This window comes from Bombina bombina, chromosome 8 (assembly GCF_027579735.1).
Source record: "Bombina bombina isolate aBomBom1 chromosome 8, aBomBom1.pri, whole genome shotgun sequence".
NCBI classification, from domain to species: domain Eukaryota; kingdom Metazoa; phylum Chordata; class Amphibia; order Anura; family Bombinatoridae; genus Bombina; species Bombina bombina.
The window spans coordinates 154,176,768-154,195,618 of NC_069506.1; the positions used below are offsets into that span (position 1 = coordinate 154,176,768).

Genomic DNA, 18,851 nt, shown 5'->3' on the forward strand with positions numbered 1-18,851 from the left:
TTCAGTTAATCGAACCGTCCGAAATGAACCGATTCACTCAGAAGAACCGAACTTCCCATCACTAGTGCAAACACAACTGAAGCCCGTCACCCACAAGGAAGCGTCTGGCAACTCTACAAACCGGAGATCATCTTCAAACTATTGTCTATGTCAAGCACTTAGCTGGTGTTCTAACAGAGTCCCGCTTTGAGCCCATGGAGTAATCTGATGTTCGGGCTGAAAGGGTAAGGACCTTCCGGTGCAGTGTTATACACTGCAGGGTCGGAAGTGCTTAGCAACAAAACTCCCCGGTTTGTAGAGTTGCCAGATGCTTCCTTGTGGGTGACGGGCTTAAGTTGCGTTTGCACACACTTCCTGAGAGTGACAGGCTGGTATGTGTTAGGCGGCAGTGGGAGTCATGCTTTGAGACCAAGGATGGATGTAATGTTTGGGCAGGAAAAGTAAGGATCTTCTGGTGCCATATTATGCACTGCAGGGTCAGGAGTACACCGCAATCATTAGATATAACCAGACCTCTGCATGCCTCGAAGTGAGCACGTGCTGCAGATGTGATTGCTCTCTAAAAAGCATACATAATTAAACACTGTGCCGTGCATATCATGTGACAGCTGTGCCCGTGTGTAACGCAAGTTACAATATGGTGGCAGGCATACAAGCATTAGGCAATGGTACAACATTGTAATTGAAAACACTTTTTTTAAACAATTTGGGGTAAACTGACAAGATGGCATAGACATCCATGCTTACTTGATTTTGAGTAATCAGAAGGAGTTAGATTAAAGGCTTTTCAGCAGGTATTAAGTGTCCTTTAATAATTTATTCAGATGTAATGTATATGCCTTTAACTTTTTTGAAAAGTATATATAGCATAAACGTTATCCTATTCACATATTCCCCTGATAATAATTCTAATTAAATATTTTTCTATATCTTTTCAGATCATATACACAATAAGGAATCCTAAGGATATCCTTGTATCCCTCTTCCATTTTGTCAAGATACATTTTTTGTACAAGGAAACCGAAAACTTCCAAGAATTTATAGAGGACTTTTTGCAGGGAAATAGTGAGTAACAAAGTAATTATCAGAATTATTTTGCTTGTTAAAAACATGGCTGAAAGAACTATATACTGTATGTATATATATATATATATATATATATATATATATATATATATATATAAAAATATACTAGTCCTTAAGTATGTGTACACAAGCCATTTTTTGTAGTACAGCGGTCCCACCCCTTGCTCTCTCTCTCCGCTATTTTTATGTGCTCTCTCTCCCCCCTCTCTTTTGTGCTCTCTCTCCCCGCTCTTTTGCTCTCTCTCTCCCCCCCTCTTTGGCTCTCTATCTCCACCTCTCTTTTGCTCTCTCTCTCTCCCCTTTCTTTTGCTCTCTCTCTCCCCCTCTCTTGCTCTCTCTCCCCCCTCTCTTTTGCTCTCTCTCTCTCCCCTCTCTTGCTCTCTCTCTTCCCCCTTTCTTGTATGCTCTCTCTCCTCTCTTTTGCTCTCTCTCCCCCACCTCTCTTTTGCTCTCTCACTCCCCACTCTCTTTCGCTCTCTCTATCCCCCCTCTCTTTTGCTCTCTCTCTCCCTCCTCTCTTTTGCTCTATATCTCCCCCTCTCTTTTGCTCTCTATCTCTCTTTTGCTCTCTCTCTTCAACCTCTCTTTTGCTCTCTCTCAACCCCTCTCTTTTGCTCTCTCTCTCCACCTCTCTTTTGCTCTCTCTCTCCCCCCTCTCTTTTGCTCTCTCTCTCCCCCTCTCTTTTGCTCTCTATCTCCCCCTCTCTTTTGCTCTCTCTATCCCCCTCTCTTTTGCTCTCTCTCTCCCCCTCTCTTTTGTTCTCTATCTCCCCCTCTATTTTGCTCTCTCCCCTTCCCCCTCTCTTTTGCTCTCTCTCTCTTTTGCTCTCTCTCTCTCCCCCCCTCTTTTGCTCTCTCTCTCCCTCTCTCTCTCCCCCTCTCTTTTGCTATCTCTCTCTCCCCCCTCTCTTATGCGCTCTCTCTCCTCCCTCTCTTATGAGCTCTCTCCCCCCTCTCTTTTGTGCTCTCTCTCCCCCTCTCTTTTGCTCTCTCTCTCTCCCCCCTCTCTTTTGCTCTCTATCTCCCCCTCTCTTTTGCTCTCTCTCCCTCTCTCTTTTGCTCTCTCTCTCCCCCTCTCTAGCTCTCTCTCCCCCTCTCTTTTGCTCTCTCTCTCTCCCCCTCTCTTTTGCTCTCTCTCTCTTCCCCCTCTCTTTTGCTCTCTATCTCCCTCTCTCTTTTGCTCTCTCTCCCTCTCTCTTTTGCTCTCTCTCTCCCCCTCTCTAGCTCTCTCTCCCCCTCTCTTTTGCTCTCTCTCTCCCCCCTCTCTTTTGCTCTCTCTCTCCCCCTCTCTTTTGCTCTCTCTCCCCCCTCTCTTTTGCTCTCCCCCCCCCCCATTTTTTCTGCTCTCTCCCCCATCTCTTTTCCTCTCTTTCTCTCCCCCTCTCTCTCCCTCTCCCCCTCTATTTTGCTCTCTCTCTCCCCCTCTCTTTTGCTCTCTCTCCCCCGTCTCTTTTGCTCTCTTTCCCTCTCTTTTGCTCTCTCTCTCCCCCCTCTCTTTTGTTATCTCTCTCCCCCCTCTCTTTTTTTATTCCCCTCTCTTTTGCTCTCTCTCCCCTCTCTTTTGCTCTCTCTCCCCCTCTCTTTTACTCTGTCTCCCCCTCTCTTTTGCTCTCTCTCTCCCCCCTCTCTTTTACTTTCTCTCTCCCCTTCTTTTTTGTAGCACAGCAGTCCCACCCCTTGCTCTCTCTCCTCCCCCTCTCTTTTGCTATCTCTCTCTCTCCCCCTCTCTTTTTGCTCTGTCTCTCTCCCTACTCTCTTTTGTTCTCTATCTCCCCCTCTATTTTGCTATCTCCCCCTCTGTTTTGTTCTCTCTCTCTTTTTCTCTCTCTCCCCCCTCTTTTTGCTCTGTCTCTCCTCCTCTCTTTCTCTCTCTCTCTCTCTCTCTCTCTCTCTCTCTCTCTCTCTCTCTCTCTCTCTCTCTCTCTCTCTCTCTTTGCTCTCTCTCTCTCCCCCCTCTCTTTTGCTCTGTATCTCTATCCCCCTTCTTATTTGCTCTCTCTCCCCCCATTTTTTTTGCTCTCTCCCCCTCTATTTTGCTATCTCCCCCTCCCCCTCTCTTTTGCTCTCTCTCTCTTTTGCTCTCTCTCTCTCCCCCCCTCTTTTGCTCTCTCTCTCTCCCTCCTCTTTTTGCTCTGTCTCTCCCCCTCTCTTTCTCTCTCTCTCCCCCTCTCTCTCCCTCTCCCCCTCTCTTTTGCTCTCTCTCTCTCCCTCTCTTTTGCTCTCTTCTCTCCCCTCTCTCTCCCTCTCCCCCTCTTTTGCTCTCTCCCCCTCCTCTCTTTTGCTCTCTCTCTCCCCTCCCTCTCTTTTGTTATCTCTCTCCCCACTCTCTTTTTTTATTCCCCTCTCTTTTGCCCTCTCTCCCCTATCTTTTGTTCTCTCTCCCTTCTCTTTGCTCTCTCTCTCCCCCTCTCTTTTACTCTCTGTCTCCTCCCTCTCTTTTGCTCTCTCTTCCCCTCTCTTTTGCTCTCTCTCTCCCCTTCTCTTGTTCTCTCTCCCCCTCTCTTTTGCTCTCTCTCTCCTTCTCTCTTGTTCTCTCTCTTCCACCTTTCTTTTAAGCTCTCTCTCTCCCCCTCTCTTTTGCTCTTTCTCCCCCTTCTCTTTTGCTCTCTCTCCCCCTCTCTTTCGCTCTTTCTCTCTCACCCTCTCCCCCCTCTTTTGCTCTCTCTGCCCCCCTCTTTTGCTCTCTCTATCCCATCTCTCTTTTGCTCTCTCTCTCCCTCTCTTTTGCTCTCTCCCCCTCCCCCTCTCCTTTGCTCTCACTCTCTTTTGCTCTCTCTCTCTCCCCCCTCTCTTTTGCTCTTTCTACCCCCTCTCTTTTGCTCTCTCCTCTCTCTCTTTTGCTCTCTATCTCCCCCTCTCTGTTGCTCTCTCCCCCTCCCCCTCTCTTTCGCTCTCTCTATCTCTCTCCCTTCTCTTTTGCTCTCTCTCTCTTTTGCTCTCTCTCCCCCTCTCTTTTGCTCTCTCTATCCCTCTCTCTCTCCCCCTGTATTTTGCTCTCTCTCTCCCCCTCTCTTTTGCTCTCTCTCCCCCCTCTATTTTGCTCTCTCTCCCCTCTCTTTTGCTCTCTCTCCCCCTCTCTTCTGCTCTCTCCCCCCCATTTTTTTGCTCTCTCTCTCTCTCTCTCTCTCTCTCTCTCTCTCTCTCTCTCTCCCCCTCTCTTTTGCTCTCTTTCTCTCCCCCTCTCTCTCCCTCTCCCCCTCTATTTTGCTCTCTCTCCCCCCTCTCTTTTGCTCTCTCTCCCCCCTCTCTTTTGCTCTCTCTCCCCCTCTCTTTTGCTCTCTCTCCCCCACTCTTTTGCTCTATTCTTACATTTTTTTGCTCTCTCTCCCCCTCTCTCTTGCTCTCTTTTGCTCCCCCTCTCTCTTCCTCTCCCCCTCTCTTTTGCTCTCTCTCTCTCCCCCTCTCTTTGCTCTCTTCTCTCCCCCTCTCTTTCACTCTCTCCCTCTCTCTCTTTTGCTCTCTATCTCCCCCTCTCTTGTGCTCTCTCCCCCTCCCCCTCTCTTTTGCTCTCTCTCTTTTGCTCTCTCTCCCCCTCTCTTTTGCTCTCTCTCACCCTATCTTTTGCTCTCTTTCTCTCCCCCCTCTCTCTCCCTCTACCCCTCTCTTTTGCTCTCTCTCTTTCTCCCCCTCTCTTTTGCTCTCTTCTCTCCCTCTCTCTCTCTCCCTCTCTTTTGCTATCTCTTCCCCCTCTCTTTTGCTCTCTTCCCCCTCTCTTTTGCTCTCTCTCTCTCCCCCCCTCTCTTTTGCTCTTAACCTCTCTTTTGCTCTCTCTCTCCTCTCTTTTGCTCTCTCTCCCCTCTCTTTGCTCTCTCTCTCTATCTCCCCCTCTCTTTTGCTCTCTGTCTCCCCCTCACTTTTGTTCTCTCTCCCCCTCTCCTTTGCTCTCTTTCTCTCCCCCTCACTCTCCCCCTCTCTTTTGTTCTCTCACTCTCCCCCTTCTCTTTTGCTCTCTTTCTCTCCCCCTTCTCTCTCCCTCTCCCCCACTCTTTTGTTCTCTCTCTCTCCCCACTCTCTTTTGCTCTCTCCCCCTCCCCCTCTCTTGCTCTCTCTCTCTCCCCCTCTCTTTCAGTCTCTCCCTCTCTATCTCCCTCCTCTCTTTTGCTCTCTATCCACCTCTGTTTTGCTCTCTCTCCCCCTCTCTTTTGCTCTCTTTCCCCCTCTCTATTGCTCTCTGCCCCCCATGTTTTTGCTCTCTCTCTCTCCCCCTCTCTTTTGCACTCTTTCTCTCCCCCTCTCTCCCTCTCTTTTGCTCTGCCCCCCCCCCTCTATTTTGCTCTCTTCCCCCTCTCTTTTGCTCTCTCTCTCCCCCCTCTTTTTTGCTCTCTCTCCCCCTCTCTTTTGCTCTTACCCTCTCTTTTGCTCTCTCTCCACTCTCTTTTGCTCTCTCTCCACTCTCTTTGCTCTCTCTCCCCCTCTCTTTTGCTCTCTGTCTTCCCTACTTTTGCTCTCTCTCTCACCCTATCTTTTGCTCTCTTTCTCTCCCCCTTTCTCTCCCTCTACCCCTCTCTTTTGCTCTCTCTTCCCCCTCTCTTTTGCTCTCTTCCTCCTCTCTTTTGCTCTCTCTCTCTCTCTCTCTCTCTCTCTCTCTCTCTCTCTCTCTCTCTCTCTCTCTTTTGCTCTCTCTCTCTCTCTCTCTCTCTCTCTCTCTCTCCCCCCCTCTCTTTTGCTCTTAACCTCTCTTTTGCTCTCTCTCCCCTCTCTTTTGCTCTCTCTCTCCCCTCTCTTTGCTCTCTCTCTCCCCTCTCTTTTGCTCTCTCTCCCCCTCTCCTTTGCTCTCTTTCTCTCCCCCCCTCACTCTCCCTCTCCCCCTCTCTTTTGCTCTCTCACTCTCCCCCTTCTCTTTTGCTCTCTTTCTCTCCCCCTTCTCTCTCCCTCTCCCCCCTCTCTTTTGATCCCTCTCTTCTCCCCCTCTTTTGCTCTCTCACCCCTCTCTTTTGCTCTCCCCCTCTCTTTTTCTCTCTCTCCCCTCTCTTTTTCTCTCTCTCCCCCCCTCTTTTGCTCTCACTCTCCTCTCTTTTGCTCTCTTTCTTCCCGCTATTTTGCTCTCTCTCTTCCCCTCTCTTTTGCTCTCTCTCTCCCCTCTCTTTTGCTCTTTCTCTCCCCCCTTTCTTTTGTTCTCTCTCTCTTTTGCTCTCTCTCTCCCTCTCTCTTTTGCTCTTTCTTTCTCTCCCTTTCTATCTCTCTCTCTCTTTCTCCCCCACTCTTTTGTTCTCTCTCTCCCCCCCTCTCTTTTGCTCTCTCTCTCCCCCCCTCTCTTTTGCTCTCTCTCTCTCCCCCCTCTCTTTTGCTCTCTCCCCCTCCCCTCTCTTTTGCTCTCTCCCCCTTCCCCTCTCTTTTGCTCTCTCCCCTCCCCCTCTCTTTTGCTCTCTCCCCTCCCCCTCTATTTTGCTCTCTCTCTCCCCTCTATTTTGCTCTCTCTCCCCCTCTCTTTTGCTCTCTCTCCCCCTCTATTTTGCTCTCTCTCTCCCCTCTCTTTTGCTCTCTCTCTCCACCCTTTCTTTTGCTTTCTCTCTCTTTTGCTCTCTCTCTCTTTTGCTCTCTCTCTCCCTCTCTCTTTTGCTCTCTCTTTTTCTCCCTTTCTCTCTCTCTCTCTCTCTCTCTCTCTCTCTCTCTCTCTCTCTCTTTCTCTCACCTCTCTATTGCTCTCTCTCCCTCTCTCTTTTGCTCTGTCTTTCTCTCCCTTTCTCTCTCTCTCTCTCTCTCTCTCTCTCACTCTCTCTCTCTTTCTCCCACCTCTCTTTTGCTCTCTCTCCCCCTCTCTTTTGCTCTCTCTCCCCCTCTCTTTTGCTCTCTTTCCCCCCTCTCTTTTGCTTTCTCTCTCTCCCCCTCTATTTTGCTCTCTTCTCTCCCCCTCTCTCTCCCTCTCTCCCTCTCTTTTACTCTCTCTCCCCCCTCTCTTTTGCTCTCTTCCCCCTCTCATTTGCTCTCTCTCTCCCCCTTCTCTTTTGCTCTTACCCTCTTTTTTGCTCTCTCCCCCTCTCTTTTGCTCTCTCTCCCCCTCTGTTTCACTCTCTCTGCCCCTCTCCCCCTCTTTTGCTCTCTCTATCCCACCTCTCTTTTGCTCTCTCTCCCCCTCTCTTTTGCTCTCTCTCCCCCCTCTCTTTTGCTCTCTCTATCCCCCCTCACTTTGCTCTCTCCTCTCTCTCTCTTTTGCTCTCTCTCTCCCCCTCTCTTTTGCTCTCTCTCTCTCTTTTGCTCTGTCTATCTCCTCTCTCTTTTTCTCTCTCTATCCCCCCTCAATTTTGCTCTCTATCTCCCCCTCTCTTTTGCTCCCCCTCTCTTTTGCTCTCTCTATCTCCTCTCTCTTTGGCTCTCTCTATCTCTCTCTCTCCCCCTTCGCTTTTGCTCTCTCTCTCTCATTTGCTCTTTTTCCCCCTCTCTTTTGCTCTCTCTCTCCCCCCTCTCTTTCACTCTCTCTATCCCTCTCTCTCTCCCCCTGTTTTTTGCTCTCTCTCTCCCCCTATCTTTTGCTCTCTCTCCCCCCTCTCTTTTGCTCTCTCTCCCCTCTCTTTTGCTCTTTCCTCCCCTCTCTTTTGCTCTCTCCCCCATTTTTTTATTCTCTCTCTCCCCCGTCTCTTTTGCTCTCTTTCTCTCTCCCCCTGTCATTTGCTCTCTCTCTCTCCCCTCTCTTTTGCTCTCTCTCTCTTTTGCTCTCTCTCCCCCTCTGTTTCACTCTTTCTCTCTGCCCCTCTCCCCCTCTTTTGCTCTCTCTATCCCACCTCTCTTTTGCTCTCTCTCCCCCTCCCTTTTGCTCTCTCCCCCTCCCCCTCTCTTTTGCTTTTTTTTTCTATTGCTCTCTCTCTCCCTCCTCTCTTTTGCTCTCTCTCTCTCCCCCCTCTTTTGCTCCCTCCATCTCTCTATCTGCCCTTTTCTTTTGCTCTCTCTTTCCCCCTCTCTTTGCTCTCTTTCTACCCCCCTCTTTTGCTCTCTCTCCCCCCTCTCTTTTGCTCTCTCTATCCCCCCTCACTTTTGCTCTCTCCTCTCTCTCTCTTTTGCTCTCTCTCTCCCCCTCTCTTTTGCTCTCTCTCTCTCTTTTGCTCTGTCTATCTCCTCTCTCTTTTGCTCTCTCTATCCCCCCTCAATTTTGCTCTCTATCTCCCCCTCTCTTTTGCTCCCCCTCTCTTTTGCTCTCTCTATCTCCTCTCTCTTTGGCTCTCTCTATCTCTCTCTCTCCCCCTTCGCTTTTGCTCTCTCTCTCTCTCATTTGCTCTTTCTCCCCCTCTCTTTTGCTCTCTCTCTCCCCCCTCTCTTTCGCTCTCTCTATCCCTCTCTCTCTCCCCCTGTTTTTTGCTCTCTCTCCCCCTATCTTTTGCTCTCTCTCCCCCCTCTCTTTTGCTCTCTCTCCCCTCTCTTTTGCTCTTTCTTCCCCTCTCTTTTGCTCTCTCCCCCATTTTTTTGCTCTCTCTCTCTCTCTCTCTCTCTCTCTCTCTCTCTCCCCTCTTTTGCTCCCTCCATCTCTCTATCTGCCCTTTTCTTTTGCTCTCTCTTTCCCCCTCTCTTTGCTCTCTTTCTACCCCCCTCTTTTGCTCTCCCTCCCCCCTCACTTTTGCTCTCTCCTCTCTCTCTCTTTTGCTCTCTATCTCCCCCTCTCTTTTGCTCTCTCTCTCTTTTGCTCTGTCTATCTCCTCTCTCTTTTGCTCTCTCTATCCCCCCTCACTTTTGATCCCCCTCTATTATGCTTTCTCTATCTCCTCTCTCTTTGGCTCTCTCTATCTCTCTCTCTCCCCCTTCGCTTTTGCTCTCTCTCTCTCATTTGCTCTTTCTCCCCCTCTCTTTTGCTCTCTCTATCCCTCTCTCTCTCCCCCTGTTTTTTGCTCTCTCTCTCTCCCCCTCTCTTTTGCTCTCTCTCCCCCCTCTCTTTTGCTCTCTCTCCCCTCTCTTTTGCTCTTTCTTCACCTCTCTTTTGCTCTCCCCCCCATTTTTTTGCTCTCTCTCTCTCCCCCTCTCTTTTGCTCTCTTTCTCTCTCCCCCTCTCTTTTGCTCTCTCTCTCTCCCCTCTCTTTTGCTCTCTCTCTCTTTTGCTCTCTCTCTCTCCCCCCTCTCTTTTGCTCTCTCTCCCCCCCTCTCTTTTGCTCTCTTTCGCTCCCCCTCTCTCTCCCCCTCTCTTTTGCTCTATCTCTCTCCCCCTCTCTTTGCTCTCTTCTCTCCCCCTCTCTTTCACTCTCTCCCTCTCTCTATCCCCCCTCTCTTTTGCTTTCTCCTCTCTCTCTTTTGTTCTCTATCTCCCCCTCTCTTTTGCTCTCTCTCTCTCTTTTTTTCTCTCTCTCCCCTCTCTCTTTTGCTCTCTCTCTCCCCCTCTCTTTCACTCTCTCTCCCCCTTCTCTTTTGCTCTCTCTTTTGCTCTCTCTCCCCCCTCTCTTTTGCTCTCTCTCGCTCTATCTCTCTCCCCCTTCTCTTTTGCTCTATCTCTCTTTTGCTCTCTCTCCCTGCTCTCTTTTGCTCTCTCTCTCTCCCCCTCTCTTTCGCTCTCTCTAACCCTCTCTCACTCCACCCCCCCTCTCTTTTGCTCTCTCTCCCCCCCTCTCTTTTGCTCTCTCCCCCTCTCTTTTGCTCTCTCTCCCCCTCTCTTTTGCTCTCTCTCCCCCTCTCTTTTGCTCTCTCCCCCCATTTTTTTGCTCTCTCTCTCTCCCCCCCTCTCTTTTGCTCTCTTTCTCTCCCTCCCTCTCCCCCTCTCTTTTGCTCTCTCTCTCTTTTGCTCTCTCTCTCCCGCCTCTCTTTTGCTCTCTCTCCCCCTCTCTTTTGCTCTCTTCCCCCATTTTTTTGCTCTCTCTATCCCCCTCTCTTTTGCTCTCTCTCTCCCCCTCTCTTTTGCTCTCTCTCATCCCATTTTTTTTGCTCTGTCTTCCTGTCTTTTGCTCTCTTTCTCTTGCTCTCTCTCCCCCTCTCTTTTACTCTCTCTCTCTCTCCCCCTCTTTTTTGCTCTCTTCTCTCCCCCTCTCTCTCCCTCTCCTCCTCTTTTTTGCTCTCTCTCTCCCCTCTCTTTTGCTCTCTCTCCCCCCACATCTCTTTTGCTCTCTCTCCCCCTCTCTTTTGCTCTCTCTCCCCCCCTCTCTTTTGCTCTCTCCCCCCATTTTTTTTGCCTTCTCTCCCCGCCTTTTGCTTTCTTTCTCTCCCCCTCTCTCTCCCTCTCTCCTCTCTTTCATGCTCTCTATCTCCCCCTCTCTTTTGCACTATCTTTCCCCCTTTCTTTTGCTCTCTCTCCCCACCCTCTCTTTTGCTCTCTCTCTCCCCCCTATCTTTTGCTCTCTCTATCCCCTCTATCTATTGCTCTCTCTCTCCCCCCTCTCTTTTGCTCTCTCCCCCTCCCCTCTCTCTTTTGCTCTCTCTCTCCCCCTCTCTTTCACTCTCTCTCCCCCTTCTCTTTTGCTCTCTCTTTTGCTCTCTCTCCCCCCTCTCTTTTGCTCTCTCTCGCTCTATCTCTCTCCCCCTTCTCTTTTGCTCTATCTCTCTTTTGCTCTCTCTCCCTGCTCTCTTTTGCTCTCTCTCTCTCCCCCTCTCTTTCGCTCTCTCTAACCCTCTCTCACTCCACCCCCCCTCTCTTTTGCTCTCTCTCCCCCCCTCTCTTTTGCTCTCTCCCCCTCTCTTTTGCTCTCTCTCCCCCTCTCTTTTGCTCTCTCTCCCCCTCTCTTTTGCTCTCTCCCCCCATTTTTTTGCTCTCTCTCTCTCCCCCCCTCTCTTTTGCTCTCTTTCTCTCCCTCCCTCTCCCCCTCTCTTTTGCTCTCTCTCTCTTTTGCTCTCTCTCTCCCGCCTCTCTTTTGCTCTCTCTCCCCCTCTCTTTTGCTCTCTTCCCCCATTTTTTTGCTCTCTCTATCCCCCTCTCTTTTGCTCTCTCTCTCCCCCTCTCTTTTGCTCTCTCTCATCCCATTTTTTTTGCTCTGTCTTCCTGTCTTTTGCTCTCTTTCTCTTGCTCTCTCTCCCCCTCTCTTTTACTCTCTCTCTCTCTCCCCCTCTTTTTTGCTCTCTTCTCTCCCCCCTCTCTCTCCCTCTCCTCCTCTTTTTTGCTCTCTCTCTCCCCTCTCTTTTGCTCTCTCTCCCCCCACATCTCTTTTGCTCTCTCTCCCCCTCTCTTTTGCTCTCTCTCCCCCCCCTCTCTTTTGCTCTCTCCCCCCATTTTTTTTGCCTTCTCTCCCCGCCTTTTGCTTTCTTTCTCTCCCCCTCTCTCTCCCTCTCTCCTCTCTTTCATGCTCTCTATCTCCCCCTCTCTTTTGCACTATCTTTCCCCCTTTCTTTTGCTCTCTCTCCCCACCCTCTCTTTTGCTCTCTCTCTCCCCCCTATCTTTTGCTCTCTCTATCCCCTCTATCTATTGATCTCTCTCTCCTCCCTCTCTTTTGCTCTCTCCCCCTCCCCCTCTTTTTTGCTCTCTCTCTCCCCTCTCTTTTGCTCTCTCCCCCCTCTCTTTTGGTCTCTCTCTCTCCCCCTCTCTTTTGCTCTCTCTCTCTCTTTTGCTCTCTCTCTCTCCCCTCTCGTTTGCTCTTTCTCTCCCTCTCTCCTTTGCTCTCTCTTTCTCTCCCTTTCTCTCTCTCTCTCTCTCTCTCTCTCTCTCTCTCTCTCTCTCTCTCCCACCTCCCTTTTGCTCTCTCTCTCCCTCTCTCTTTTGCTCTGTCTTTCTCTCCCTTTCTCTCTCTCTCTCTTTCTCCCACCTCTCTTTTGCTCTCTCTCTCTCCCCCTCTCTTTTGCTCTCTCTTCCCCTCTCTTTTGCTCTCTCTGACCCCATGTTTTTGCTCTCTCTCCCCGTCTTTTGCTCTCTTTCTCTCTCCCTCTCTCTCCTTCTCCCCCTCTCTTTTGTTCTCTCTCTCTCCCCCCTCTCTTTTGCTCTCTCTCTCCCCCTCTATTTTGCTCTCTTCTCTCCCACTCTCTCTCCCTCTCCCCCTCTCTTTTACTCTCTCACCCCCCTCTTTTTTGCTCTCTTCCCCCTCTCTTTTGCTCTCTCTCTCCCCCTTCTCTTTTGCTCTTATCCTCTCTTTTGCTCTCTCCCCCTCTCTTTTGCTCTCTCTCCCCTCTCTTTTGCTCTCTCTCTCCCCCCCCCTCTCTTTTGCTCTCTGTCTCCCCCTCTCTTTTGCTCTCTCTATCTCCCCCTCTTTCTCCCTCTCCCCCTCTCATTTACTCTATCTCTCTCTCTCTCTCCCACCTCTTTTGCTCTCTTCCTCTCCCCTTCTCTCTCCCTCTCCCCCCTCTCTTTTGATCTCTATCTCCTCCCCCCTCTTTTGCTCTCTCTCTCTCTTTTGCTCTCCCCCTCTCTTTTGCTCTCTCTCCCCTTTTTTTTTGCTCTCTCTCACCCCTCTTTTGCTCTCACTTCCCTCTCTTTTGCTCTCTCTCTCTCTCCCCCCTCTTTAGCACTTTCTCCCCTCTCTTTTGCTCTCTCTCCCCCCTCTTTTGCTCTCTCTCTCTCCCCACTCTTTTGCCCCTCCTTTTTGCACTCTCTTTCCCCCCTTTTGCACTCTCTTTTGCTCCCTCTCTTTTGTTCTCTCTCTCTCCCCTCTCTTTTGCTCTCTCTCTCCACCTATTTTGCTCTCTCCCCCCCTCTTTTGCATTCTCTCCCCCTCTTTTGCGCTCTCTCAGGCCACACCCACTCCTGCCCGACCAAGCCCACCCGACCCGTTCCCATCTGGCCACGCCCCATCACCGCACTCCCACCAGCCACGCCCCCTCATCACGGCGGCTCCGCTCGACCATGTCCCCGACCACACCTCCCACAATGGCCGCTTCTGTGCTCCCTCTCTGCTCTGCTGTCAGATCCTAAATGCCAGGTATGTTTGTCCTCATGCAGTCTCTACTGCGCATGACTGCATTGGACAAACATACTTCACCTTTTATTATGTAGGATATACATTATATATATATATATATATATATATATATATATATATATATAGGTAGGCTTTCCAAATACACACTCAGCCTAAGTGTTGTAGGTATCTGGAAAAAAGCAGGCAACACAGGGAATTCAATCAAAAGAGAAGGCTTTATTCCAATCCTTGGAAAAACAGCAGGGCCTTAACCCATAATGTTTCGGTCTACACCTAGACCTTTATCAAATGGAGCCCATGTGAGAGATACAGTACCCAAGAAGTGACATAATATATATACAGGTAGTGATACACATATTTACATAATAGGCGCCAAACCATCTTCTAGTGATCCGCCTGGTACAGTGCAAGTCTCAAAAATGCGGCAAAGACGGCGTGATGATGTCACGTGTAAACGGAAGCCAAAACGAGGCTTAGATTGGTAGTCATGGTAACGGTAAACATAGCACCGTGTACCATAGAGCAGAGCGAGGCGGAGTACTAGGGGGGAGTGTGCACAAAAGAGTGTGCAAAACGGAATGGCAAAGGGGAACTTAAATACACCCAAATAAATACAAATTGTGAAAAATAAAAAAAGGAAACAGATAATAAATGCAAGGTAAACAACAACAAGCACAAGTGACAGTGTCAGAGAGATACATATAAGGCAGAACATAGCATGCTTCATGTGCAAAAAAAATGCTGCTAGGGAACCAGTAGTCAATTAGATGTATAAAAATACATAACCACTCTATACAATAGGAGTATCAATGGGAGACTACAGGGTATAATATCCAGACAATGAAAAATGCTGTATACATTTAGACAAAGTTAATATTAAGCAGTGATCATAGAAGCCATGATCACATAATGAATGCTGAGGACCTGCAAAGGAGGGTACACACTAGAAACCTATGCACAATTATAACATAGGTAGAAGATTTATATGGACATTCATTTGTAGCAACACCCAAAGTCAATGGTGGAATTGAGACCTTCGTATGTGGATCATGGAAGGTATTAGCAGTCATCATGTGATTACACGTGACGCATCCCAATTTGGCCTTAGGTAGCCAGGTCCGTCGTTCGTAACAGTGCACTGGGTCATTCAGGACCAAGAGATCTCATAAATTTTTAGATCTTTTATAGACCATCCGTGGTGGCGGGAGGTCTTAGAATGGTAGGCTTACATCTTTAGCCACAATTTTCCAGTTGTCCCTGATGGTATCAGATATCTTCTCTGAAAGGGGTGTATATGTGGTCACAAAGTTCATTCGTAGGTCTTCTTCTTTTGCCTTGTTCCTTGTCATGAGGCTATCACGGGTTTGATGTTCGGCAACCAGGAGTTGTTTTTCAATGAGTTGTGGGGGGTAACCACGTTGGAGAAACTTTTCAGCCATTTCGGACAATTGTATATTATTGTGGTGGTCATCGGTGTTATTCCGAACTACCCTCAGGAGCTGCGAGGAGCTGACACCGTTTTTTTGAGTGTGAGGGTGGAAGCTGTTATAATGTAATATGGAGTTTTTGTCTGTATTTTTATGGCATAGGGTGGTATGTAAAAAATCAATACCCATGGAGTCAGTTTTGTAGATCTCTAGATCAAGAAAATGGATTTTCTCTGTGTTCCATTCGATTTTAAATGTAATGGTCGAGTCCAAATCGTTAAGGGCGTTAAACCAATTGGTAAGGGATGCTGGGGTGCCCCTCCAAACAAGGAACACGTCGTCTATGTAATGACGGTAGAATCTGATGGAGTTGTGCTTAGGGTTGAATACATGATATTTTTCAAATTGAGCCATATATAGATTGGCATAAGCGGGTGCCATGCTTGATCGCATGGCCGTACCCAGTATTTGCAAAAAAAAATCGTTTTCAAAATGAAAAAAGTTTTTTTCTAAGCACAGCCCCAACAGATTCATCAAAAATTCAATAGGTGGGCCTGCATAATGCTCACTGTTGATCAGACACTTTTGGATCATTTTTTGCCATGGTCATGCGGAATCACGGTGTAAAGACTCACCACATCCATGGTTACTAATAAATCCAGTTGCTTATCTACCTCCAATGTTTTTAGGAGGGTGATAAGCTCAAAGGAGTCTTTAAGATAGGAGTTAGTTGCCTGAACAACAGGTTGCAGAAAAAAATCAACGTATTCAGCCAAAGGCTGTAGCAGAGAACCCCTGGCAGAAACAATAGGTCTGCCAGGGGGGTTGTCTAAAGAATTATGGATTTTGGGGAGCAGATACAAAATAGGACAAATAGGTTTGTCCACAGTCAGGAATAACCATGTGTCATCATCAATTATGTTAGCGGTCTGTGCTAGACATAATAGGTCATCCACGTCCTTTTTGAATCCCATAGTAGGATTACCTCTGAGTTTAGTGTAAGTAACTCCATCATATAATTGTCTACGTGCTTCAGTTCTATAAGCCTCAAAGTCAAGAATGACTGTGGCCCCACCCTTGTCGGCCGGCCTAATGACTATATTAGGGTCTTGAGAGAGTGTTTTTATAGCCATTCTCTCCTGTTTAGTCAGGTTATCCCAAGATTTGTCAGTAGGTGGGGTGGTATTGGAAATGCTTGAAAGACATGCTTGGTGAAACGTTTTGATGGAAGTGTGAGTGTTAGGTGGTTCATATGTGCTATGTCCTCTAAACTGTTTCCTAGTGAAGTCACCCTTGTCTTTGAAAAAATCTTTTAGTTTTAACTGTCGCTGGAATCTACCAAAATCAACGTGAACATCAAACAAGGTGTTATGAGAGCGTGGCACAAAGGAAAGACCTTTGTTAAGGACACTATTTTCCACAGGGCTCAAGGGGCGTGTACTAAGATTGAACACTATTGTTTCAACTTTGACTGAATACATTGATTTTTTTCTGCAGCCTGTTGTTCAGGCAACTAACTCCTATCTTAAAGACTCCTTTGAGCTTATCACCCTCCTAAAAACATTGGAGGTAGATAAGCAACTGGATTTATTAGTAACCATGGATGTGGTGAGTCTTTACACCCTGATTCCACATGACCATGGCAAAAAAATGATCCAAGAGTGTCTGATCAACCGTGAGCATTATGCAGGCCCACCTATTGAATTTTTGATGAATCTGTTGGGGCTGTGCTTAGAAAAAAACTTTTGTCGTTTTTTGCAAATACTGGGTACGGCCATGGGATCAAGCATGGCACCTGCTTATGCCAATCTATATATGGCTCAATTTGAAAAATATCATGTATTCAACCCTAAGCACAACTCCATCAGATTCTACCGTCGTTGCATAGACAACGTGTTCCTTGTTTGGAGGGGCACCCCAGCATCCCTTACCAATTGGTTTAACGTCCTTAACGATTTGGACTCGACCATTAAATTTAAAATCGAATGCAACACAGAGAAAATCAATTTTCTTGATCTAGAGATCTACAAAACTGACTCCATGGGTATTGATTTTTTACATACCACCCTATTCCATAACGAAACAGACAAAAACTCCATATTACATTATAACAGCTTCCACACTCAAAAAAACGGTGTCAGCTCCTCGCAGCTCCTGAGGGTAGTTCGGAATAACACCGATGACCACCATAAGAAAATACAATTTTCCGAAATGGCTGAAAAGTTTCTCCAACGTGGTTACCCCCCACAACTCATTGAAAAACAACTCCTGGTTGCCGAACATCAAACCCGTGATAGCCTCATGACAAGGAACAAGGCAAAAGAAGAAGACCTACGAATGAACTTTGTGACCACATATACACCTCTTTCAGAGAAGATATCTGATACCATCAGGGACAACTGAAAAATTGTGGCTAAAGATGTTAGCCTACCGTTCTATGACCTCCCACCACCACGGATGGTCTATAAAAGATATAAAAATTTATGAGACCTCTTGGTCCTGAATGACCCGGTGCACTGTTACGAACGACGGACCTGGCTACCTAAGGCCAAATTGGGATGCTACAGATGTGGCAATTGCGTCACGTGTAATCACATGATGACTGCTAATACCTTCCATCATCCACATACGAACAGGAAATACAAGATCAATCACAGATTGACATGTACATCAGAGTATGTGATCTATGCAATAATTTGTCCGTGTTCTCTGTACTATATTGGCAAAACAGTCACCGCCTTCAAGGAAAGACTAGCCAATCACAAAACAGCCATTCGTCAAGCTATCAAATCGGGTGAATCCGAGCAACCAGTTGTGAGACATTTTGTACAGGCAGGACATCCATTGTCCTCATTGAGGGTCATCTTGATTGACCATGTGCCACGTTTACGGCGTGGTGGGGACAGAGCATTAACCCTATTACGTCTGGAGGCTAGGTGGATCTTTAATCTGAACACAGTTGCCCCTAAAGGTCTCAATTCCACCATTGACTTTGGGTGTTGCTACAAATGAATGTCCACATAAATCTTCTACCTATGTTATAATTGTACATAGGTTTCGAGTGTGTACCCTCCTTTGCAGGTCCTCAGTATTCATTATGTGATCATGGCTTCTATGATCACTGCTTAATATTAACTTTGTCTAAATGTATACAGCATTTTTCATTGTCTGGATATTATCCCCTGTAGTCTCCCATTGATACTCCTATTGTATAGAGTGGTTATGTATTTTTATACATCTAATTGACTACTGGTTCCCTAGCAGCATTTTTTTGCACATGAAGTATGCTATGTGCTGCCTATATATATATCTCTGACACTGTCACTTGTGCTTGTTGTTGTTTACCTTGCATTTATTATCTGTTTCCTTTTTTTATTTTTCACAATTTGTATTTATTTGGGTGTATTTAAGTTCCCCTTTGCCCTTCCGTTTTGCACACTCTTTTGTGCACACTCCCCCCTAGTACTCCGCCTCGCTCTGCTCTATGGTACACGGTGCTATGTTTACCATTACCATGACTACCAATCTAAGCCTCGTTTTGGCTTCCGTTATGCGTGACGTCATCACGCCGTCTTTGCCTCATTTTTGAGACTTGCACTGTACCAGGTGGATCACTAGAAGATGGTTTGGCACCTATTATGTAAATATGTGTATCACTACCTGTATATATATTATGTCACTTCTTGGGTACTGTATCTCTTACATGGGCTCCATTTAATAAAGGTCTAGGTGTAGACCGAAACGTTATGGGTTAAGGCCCTGCTGTTTTTCCAAGGATTGGAATAAAGCCTTCTCTTTTGATTGAATTCCCTGTGTTGCCTGCTTTTTTCCGGATACCTACAACATTTAGGCTGAGTGTGTATTTGGAAAGCCTACCTACATGCAATACTCCTGCTTGCAGTGCACTGGGTAGTTGCTCCATTAGTGTGTGCCACTTTTTCTGCATTTGTATATGTATATATATATATATATATATATATATATATACAGCAATAAGAGAGCTCTGAATCACCATGGGGAACTCCAAACAGCAAAGTGTTAATAAGACACAGGTCAAAACAGTCTGGTAGTGCTTACCACGTACTCCGAAATACCAAGTGTGGCTCTGTGTAATAGATGCTTAAAATAAGTAAGTAATTCTTTTGAGGGTGGGAACAGATTCTTTAGGAAGATACGTTTGTAAAAGCTTAAAAGCCCAGGGGGCATAAAGCAGAAGTCTGCTAAAAGATGGATTCCTCACAGCACCCTACTCAAAAAAGGGAATCCTTATAGCTCCTTAGGGTCAAGATACCTAGTATATCTCGAGAGTAAGATCTATGTGGGTTGTGGGTTCTAAGAAGTGCCTCCAAGTGGGCAAAGGATTAACTATCAGTATGTCTTGTGGACATGGAGTCTGAAATATGGTAGTATATGCAGTGTTTGGGTTCGCAAATATGATAAATGAATACCTTGAATTATTAGTTAAAATGCTAAAGGTGCGCAAATATGATACATAAATATCTTAAATAATTTATTACACTTTATAGTTATAGCAAAATAACATAAAAGTAATTGATTGACCGGTTTCTCTCACATAAAAAACATTCATGG

At 47.2% G+C, this 18,851-nt stretch overlaps 1 pseudogene; it reads left to right on the top strand.

Annotated features, from left to right (window-relative positions):
• Positions 1–18,851, top strand: part of LOC128638901 (sulfotransferase 2B1-like) — a 114,603-nt pseudogene that overhangs the window by 36,469 nt on the left and 59,283 nt on the right.